Source organism: Cucurbita pepo, chromosome 18 (genome assembly GCF_057944985.1).
Source record: "Cucurbita pepo subsp. pepo isolate OVF chromosome 18, ASM5794498v1, whole genome shotgun sequence".
In the NCBI taxonomy this organism is placed as follows: domain Eukaryota; kingdom Viridiplantae; phylum Streptophyta; class Magnoliopsida; order Cucurbitales; family Cucurbitaceae; genus Cucurbita; species Cucurbita pepo.
In genome coordinates this window covers 9097018-9104888 of record NC_141815.1, presented here as the reverse complement: position 1 = coordinate 9104888, position 7871 = coordinate 9097018, and the positions used below count along the sequence as shown (strand labels likewise).

The 7871-nt window shown below is 35.4% G+C and overlaps 2 pseudogenes; one reads left to right on the top strand and one right to left on the bottom strand.

Moving 5' to 3' along the window:
• The first annotated feature begins 611 nt into the window (after positions 1-611).
• LOC111780567 (beta-galactosidase 7 pseudogene) lies at positions 612-3288 on the top strand (annotated as a pseudogene).
• A 1462-nt stretch (positions 3289-4750) lies between these two features.
• Positions 4751-7449, bottom strand: LOC111780608 (beta-galactosidase 7 pseudogene; annotated as a pseudogene).
• Positions 7450-7871: the final 422 nt, after the last annotated feature.

Below are 7871 nucleotides of genomic sequence, written 5' to 3'. Positions count from 1 at the left end.
TAACTGAAACTATGCATGATATTGTCATATCTTAACTTCTATAGTCATTTCAAGATTCACGGTCGTATACAACCACACATATACTACCATTTGTGCAAGGAATTTCATATCCCCACCCCTTCCAAGTTTTCTAAGGTTGTTTACACAAAAAAATAATAATAATAATAATAATAATAATAATAATTTTATAATATATTTTCTCCTTTATTCATGTTTTAAATGCATAGTTAATTAAAATCATGATATTTATAATATTAATCTATGTTAGTTAGTTTGTCATGAATTTAGTAACTTCTGAAATAATATTAATGAAAATGTTCTAAAGTTATTATTTATGTATTTATTAATTAAATAAAGAAAGCTAAGTTTAATAGTAATTTTGACAAATAATAATTAAATTTTTGTTAATTGCGTTTAATATTTTTAATTGGATAATAAGCTATTTAAGGATAAGGCCAATAGCCATAGATAAACTTTCTGACGGTTTTTTCTATTTTTAGAAACTAATTGTCTTTTTTTTTTTACTATTTTTAGAATTCCTCAACAACTTATCAGCAAATATAGATTCTAAATAACTCTCATCTTATCACTGTATTTTCCTATATAAACACACCGATTATGAGCAAAAGGAATAAACAAGCTAAAGATGTTTAACATTGGATCGCTTGTTCTTTTCCTTGTTGCATCTTTAGCTTGTTTGTCTTTTTCTACCGCAGATAATGTCACATATGACTCAAATGCCTTAATTATTAATGGCGAACGACGCATTATCTTCTCAGGTTCCATCCATTATCCACGTAGTACCGATGCAATGTGGCCTGATCTTATTCAAAAAGCTAAAGATGGTGGACTTGATGCAATAGAGACGTACATTTTTTGGGATCGTCACGAGCCCCAACGACGAAAATATGACTTCTCTGGAAATCTAGATTTTATCAAGTTCTTTCAACTTATTCAAGATGCGGGACTTTATGTCGTGATGAGGATTGGTCCTTACGTGTGTGCTGAGTGGAACTATGGAGGTTTTCCAGTGTGGCTGCACAATATGCCGGGAATCCAATTACGAACCGACAATCAAGTCTACAAGAATGAAATGCAAACATTCACGACAAAGATAGTGAATATGTGTAAAGCGGCTAACCTATTTGCATCGCAAGGAGGGCCGATAATTATAGCTCAAATTGAGAATGAGTATGGAAACGTGATGACACCGTATGGAGATGCAGGAAAAGCATATATCAATTGGTGCGCTCAAATGGCTGAATCTCTCAATATTGGTGTTCCATGGATCATGTGCCAACAAAGCGATGCCCCACAACCTATGATTAATACATGCAACGGATTCTATTGTGATAACTTCACTCCTAACAACCCGAAGAGCCCAAAAATGTTTACTGAAAATTGGGTGGGATGGTTCAAGAAATGGGGCGACAAAGACCCTCATAGAACGGCAGAAGATGTAGCATTTTCTGTGGCCAAATTTTTTCAATTTGGTGGCGTGCTTAACAATTATTATATGTATCATGGAGGTACCAACTTTGGAAGAACGTCGGGAGGTCCGTTCATCACTACGTCTTATGATTACGACGCCCCTCTCGATGAATATGGAAACTTGAATCAACCTAAATGGGGACATCTCAGACAACTTCACGCATCAATCAAACTTGGAGAAAAGATTCTAACTAACAGCACTCGCTCGGACCGAAACATTAGTAGCTCTGTGACCTTAACGACATTCTCGAACCCAACAACAGGGGGTAGGTTTTGCTTTTTGAGCAACACGGATGCTAGCAATGATGCTACCATAGATTTGCAGACAGATGGAAAATATTTTGTACCAGCTTGGTCTGTGACCATTCTTGATGGTTGCAACAAGGAGGTTTACAACACTGCAAAGGTTAACACTCAAACATCTGTGTTTGTGAAGGAGCAAAATGTGAAGGAAAATGCACAACTCTCCTGGGTTTGGGCTCCTGAGCCTATGAGAGATACTCTACAAGGAATTGGTAAATTTAAGGCAAACCTTCTCTTGGAACAAAAGGCAACTACGGTTGATTTTAGCGACTACTTGTGGTACATGACAAATGTTGAAACCGATCAAACTTCGTCTCTTTATAATATAACTCTTCACGTGAATACAAAGGGTCATGTGCTTCATGCCTTTGTAAATAAAAGGTATGTTGGGTCGGAATGGGCGACCAACGGTCAGAGCTTTGTACTTGAGAAACCCATCTCCTTAAAATCTGGAACCAACACGATAACCCTTTTGAGTGCCACCGTTGGACTAAAAAATTACGATGCATTTTATGACACGGTGCCAACTGGGATTGATGGAGGCCCTGTTTATGTAATTGGAAGTGGAAATGCGACGACTGATTTGTCGTCAAATCTATGGTCTTACAAGGTTGGATTAAATGGAGAAATAAAGCAACTTTACAACCCGGCGTTCTCATCGAGAGGAAAATGGAGGACATTTGATCAAGGTTGTGTTGGAAGACGAATGACGTGGTACAAAACAAGCTTTAAAACCCCATCAGGAGTTGACCCAGTAGTATTGGATCTGCAAGGAATGGGAAAAGGTCAGGCTTGGGTAAACGGACAAAGCATAGGTCGATTTTGGCCTTCTTTCATTGCTGGCAACGATAGTTGTAGTGAAACTTGCGACTACAGAGGTGCATATAACCCTAGCAAATGTCTTCAAAATTGTGGGAATCCTTCCCAACGATGGTATCACATTCCAAGATCGTTTCTATCGGGTGACACAAATACCTTGATTTTATTTGAAGAAATTGGGGGAAACCCTGAACAAGTCTCGGTTCAAACCGTGAGTATTCAAACTATATGTGGAGATGCTAAGGAAGGGAGCACCTTGGAGTTGTCTTGTGAAGGAGGGCATATTATATCCGAAATACAATTTGCTAGCTATGGAAATCCGGGAGGAAAGTGCGGGTCATTTACGCAAGGCTTATGGAATGTTTCGAACACCATTGTTTTAGTCGAAACGGCTTGCATTGGTATGGAAAGTTGTTCCATTCATGTTTCTGCAAAGTCGTTTGGAATTGGCGATGCTACCAATTTATCTGCAAGATTGGCGGTTCAAGCATTATGCTCAAACAACTGAAAAACCCTAATATATAATATGCAAAAACTCTTAAATACCCCTAATACTCCCATGTATTCCATGCTACAATGCTAAATGTCCACCATCTTCCCACAACTTCTATACGTCGAGCTTGATGGAGCCATTATTCATATCAATAAAGTTACAACTTTACTTTATAATTTAAATTAACATAATATTAAGGTTACTATATGGTCCATTATGATGGGTTTGTAGTTATGTTCCACTCTTTAGTTACCCACAAAATGAAGCTAAAAAATAATAATTTTAATACAAATGAAGTTATATTTTATTATTTTAGATGTGTTTATAGTAAATTTTAAAATATATTTAAAAAGTTGTGTAATTTTATTTACAATATAATATCATTAATTTATAACTATTCATACCTAAAATTTGAAATCTTAATTAGAGATGGATATTTCCGTGCATCTATTGTGATATAGTCACATTAACTACTTCTTAGAGGTAAGGTGACAAAACCCGTTATTATTATAATCAATCTAAAACATGATGCATTTAACAAAACCATATATTATCTTCAAAAAAAATCCATATTTGACAAGGATGGTACGTGCATTTAACAAAACCATATATTATCTTCAAAAGAAACCCATATTTGACAAGGATGGTACGTGGACTGTTACAGCTCAAATATAAGTAAACAAATAAAAAAAATTACATTTTAAAAATAAATAATAAATAAATAAACAAAAATAAACATTTTACATGACATATAATACTAGCAGATCAACCATTTCATAGCATAAACAATCAACAGTCAACATCACCCATAACTTTTCATAGCGTAAACAGTCACATAATCCATACATCATATAGTCATCACAATAAATATGATACAGGGCATGGACCATCATACTAACTCAACGCTTTAGCCGAAATCACTCACAACAAGCTAATTTCAAAGATTAAATACGTCCTATAATAAAACACGTAGTATATCGAGTCACGTCATGTGAGATGCCATGTAATGTAAGAAACGTATATGAGATGTTAGCAATGCTTATGTAATGCTAGATATGTTAAGGGACCTCATGCATTTATGTATGTCACTTGGGATAATTCCCCCCTATGTTAGGAATGAATTACTTGCATCGGGATAATTCCCCTTTATGTTACGAAATAATTCCCCTCACAAACACGGATCGAGATCTCTCTTTGCCATTTTTCTTACAGTAAATGTGAGTCTAGACAATTCACGGAGAGCCATCTCTCTTCGGTAAATGAGAGATTAGTGGAGAGGAGGGGGAGGATTCTTGTTTTTGTTTTTTTTTTTTTGGTTTTTTTTAAGACATAATTCTTTTTTTTAGTGGAGATAATATATGGTTTTGGTCAATAGGATTATAATAATAACGGGTTTTGTCACCTTACCTCTGAGAAGTAGTTAATGTGACTATATATATCACAATAGATACACGGAAATATCCATCCCTAATTCAGATTTCAAATTTTTGGGTATGAATAGTTATAAATTAATGATATTATATTATAAATAATAATCACACAACTTTTTAAATGTATTTTTAAATTTACTATAAACACATCTAAAATTATTAAATATAACTTCATTTGTATTAAAATTATTATCACTATACAAACCCATCATAATGGACCATATAATAATGTTAATATTATGTTAATTTAAATTATAAAGTAAAGTTGTAACTTTATTGATATGAATCAATAGCTCCATCAATCTCTACATATAATAAGAGAAGGGATAAATCTTCCAAGATGGTGAATATTTACCATTCTACCACTGAAGACATGGCACTATTAGGGGTATTTAAGACTTTTTATCCTATTATTAATTACTATAGACTTTTTCATTTCTTTGAGCATAATGCTTGAACGGCCAAGGTTGCAAATGAACTGGTAGCATCGCTAATTTCAAACGACTTCCCAGTTACATGAATTGAACAATTTTCCTTACCAATGCAAGCTTTTTCCACAAGAAGAATGGTATTTACCACGTTCCATAACCCGTGTTTATACGAGCCGCACTTTCCTTCGGGATTTCCGTAGCTAGCAAATTGTATTTCAGAGATAATACGTCCTCCTTGACATGATAACTCTAAGGTACTCCCTTCGTTAGCATGTCCACATATAGTTTGAATACTGATGGTTTGAACCGAGACTTGTTTAGGATTTCCCCCAATTTCTTCAAATAAAATTAAGGTATTTGTGTCACCTGATAGAAACGATCTGGGAATGTGATACCATCGTTGAGAAGGATTCCCACAATTTCCAACACATTTGTTAGACTCATATGCACCTCTGTAGTCGCAAGTTTCACTACAATTATCATTGTTAGCAATGAAAGAAGGCCAAAATCGACCTATGCTTTGTCCATTTACCCAAGCCTGACCTTTTCCCATTCCTTGCAGATCCAATACTACTGGGTCAACTCCGGATGGGGTTTTAAAGTTTGTTTTGAACCATGCCATTCGCCTTCCAATAGATTTGTGTTCAAATGGCCTCCATTTTACTTTCGAAGAGAGTGTCGTCGGGTTGTAAAATTGCTTCATTTCTCCATTTAACCCAACCTTGTAAGACCATGAATTTGACGACAAGTTAGTTGTGACATTCCCACTTCCAATTAGATAAACAGGACCTCCATCAATTCCAGTTGGCACCATGTCATAAAATGCATCGTAATTTTTTAGTCCAACTGTGGCACTCAAAAGGGTTATCGTGTTGGTTCCAGATTTTAACGAGATGGGTTTCTCAAGTACAAAACTCTGACCGTTGTTCGCCCATTCCGACCCAATATGCCTTCTATTTACAAAGGCATGAAGCACGTGACCTTTTGTATTCACTTGAAGAGTTACATCACGAGGGGAAGACGTTTGATCGATATCAACATTTGTCATGTACCACAAGTAGTCGCTAACATCAACAGTAAATCCTTTTTGTTCCAAAAGCTGGTTTGCTTTAAATGTACCAGTTCCTAGTAGAGTATCTCTCATGTGCTCACGAGCCCAAGTCCAGGAGAGTTGTGCATTTTCCTTCTCATCTTGCTCCTTCACAAACACTGATGTTTGAGAGTTAACCTTTGCAGTGTTGTAAACCTCCTTGTTGCAACCATCAAGAATGGTCACAGACCAAGCCGGTACAAAATATGTTCCATCTGCCTCCAAATCTATGTTAGCATCATTGCTAGCATCTGTGTTGCTCAAAAAACAAAACCTACCCCCTGTTGTTGGGTTCGAGAATGTTGTTAAGGTCACAGAGCTACTAATGTTTCGGTCCGAGCGAGTGCTGCTAGTCAGAATCTTCTCTCCAAGTTTAATTGATGCGTGAAGTTGTTTGAGATGTCCCCATTTAGGTTGATTCAAGTTTCCATATTCATCGATGGGGGCGTCGTAATCATAAGACGTAGTGATGAATGGACCTCCCGATGTTCTTCCAAAGTTGGTACCTCCATGATACATATAATAATTGTTAAGCACGCCACCAAATTGAAAAAATTTAGCCACAGAAAATGCTACATCTTCTGCAGTTCTATGAGGGTCTTTCTCGCCCCATTTCTTGAACCATCCCACCCAATTTTCAGTAAACATTTTTGGGCTCTTCGGGTTATTAGGAGTGAAGTTATCACAATAGAATCCGTTGCATGTATTAATCATAGGTTGTGGGGCATCGCTTTGTTGACACATAATCCATGGAACACCAATATTGAGAGATTCAGCCATTTGAGCGCACCAATTGATATATGTTTTTCCTGCATCTCCGTACGGTGTCATCACGTTTCCATACTCATTCTCAATTTGAGCTATAATTATTGGCCCTCCTTGTGTTGCAAAAAGGTTGGCTTGTTTACACATATTCACTATCTTTGTCGTGAAAGTTTGCATTTCATTCTTATAAACTTTATTGTCTGTTCGAAATTCAATTCCCGGCATATTGTGCAACCATACTGGAAAACCTCCATAGTTCCACTCAGCACACACGTAGGGACCAATTCTCATCAGAACATAAAGTCCCGCACCATGAATAAGTTGGAAGAATTTGATAAAATCTAGATTTCCAGAGAAATCATATTTTTGTCGTTGAGGCTCATGACGATCCCAAAAAATGTATGTCTCAATTGCATCAAGTCCACCATCTTTAGCTTTTTTAATAAGATCAGGCCACATTGCATCGGTACTACGTGGATAATGGATTGAACCTGAGAAGATAATGCGTCGTTCGCCATTGATAATGATGGCATTTGAATCATAGGTAACACTATTTCCCGTACAAAAAGATAAACCAGATAAAATTACAACGAGCCAAAGAACAAGCGATCCAAGATTAAACATCTGTACACTGTTTATTCGTTTGTGTTAATGGAAGTTTTTATATAGGGAAATATGGTGATAAGATGAGAGTTCTTTTAGAACCTATATTTGCTCTCAAGTTGTCGAGGAATTCTAAAAATAGAAAAAAAGACCATTAATTTCTAAAAATAGAAAGAAAAAAAAAAGACAATTAATTTCTAAAAATAGAAAGAAAAAAAAACTGTCGAACTTAAATAGCTTATTATCCAATTAAAAAATATTAAATGCAATTAACAAAAATTTAATACGTAAGTGAAAAAGATAAATAAAAATGAGATCACCACTCATTTATAAAATATATTATTAATCAAATTTTAAAAATAAAATAAAATATATTACAGTCGACTCGACTGACTCTTAAAAATCATTAATAATTCAAATTTTTTTAATATTTATAGGGTTAGAAC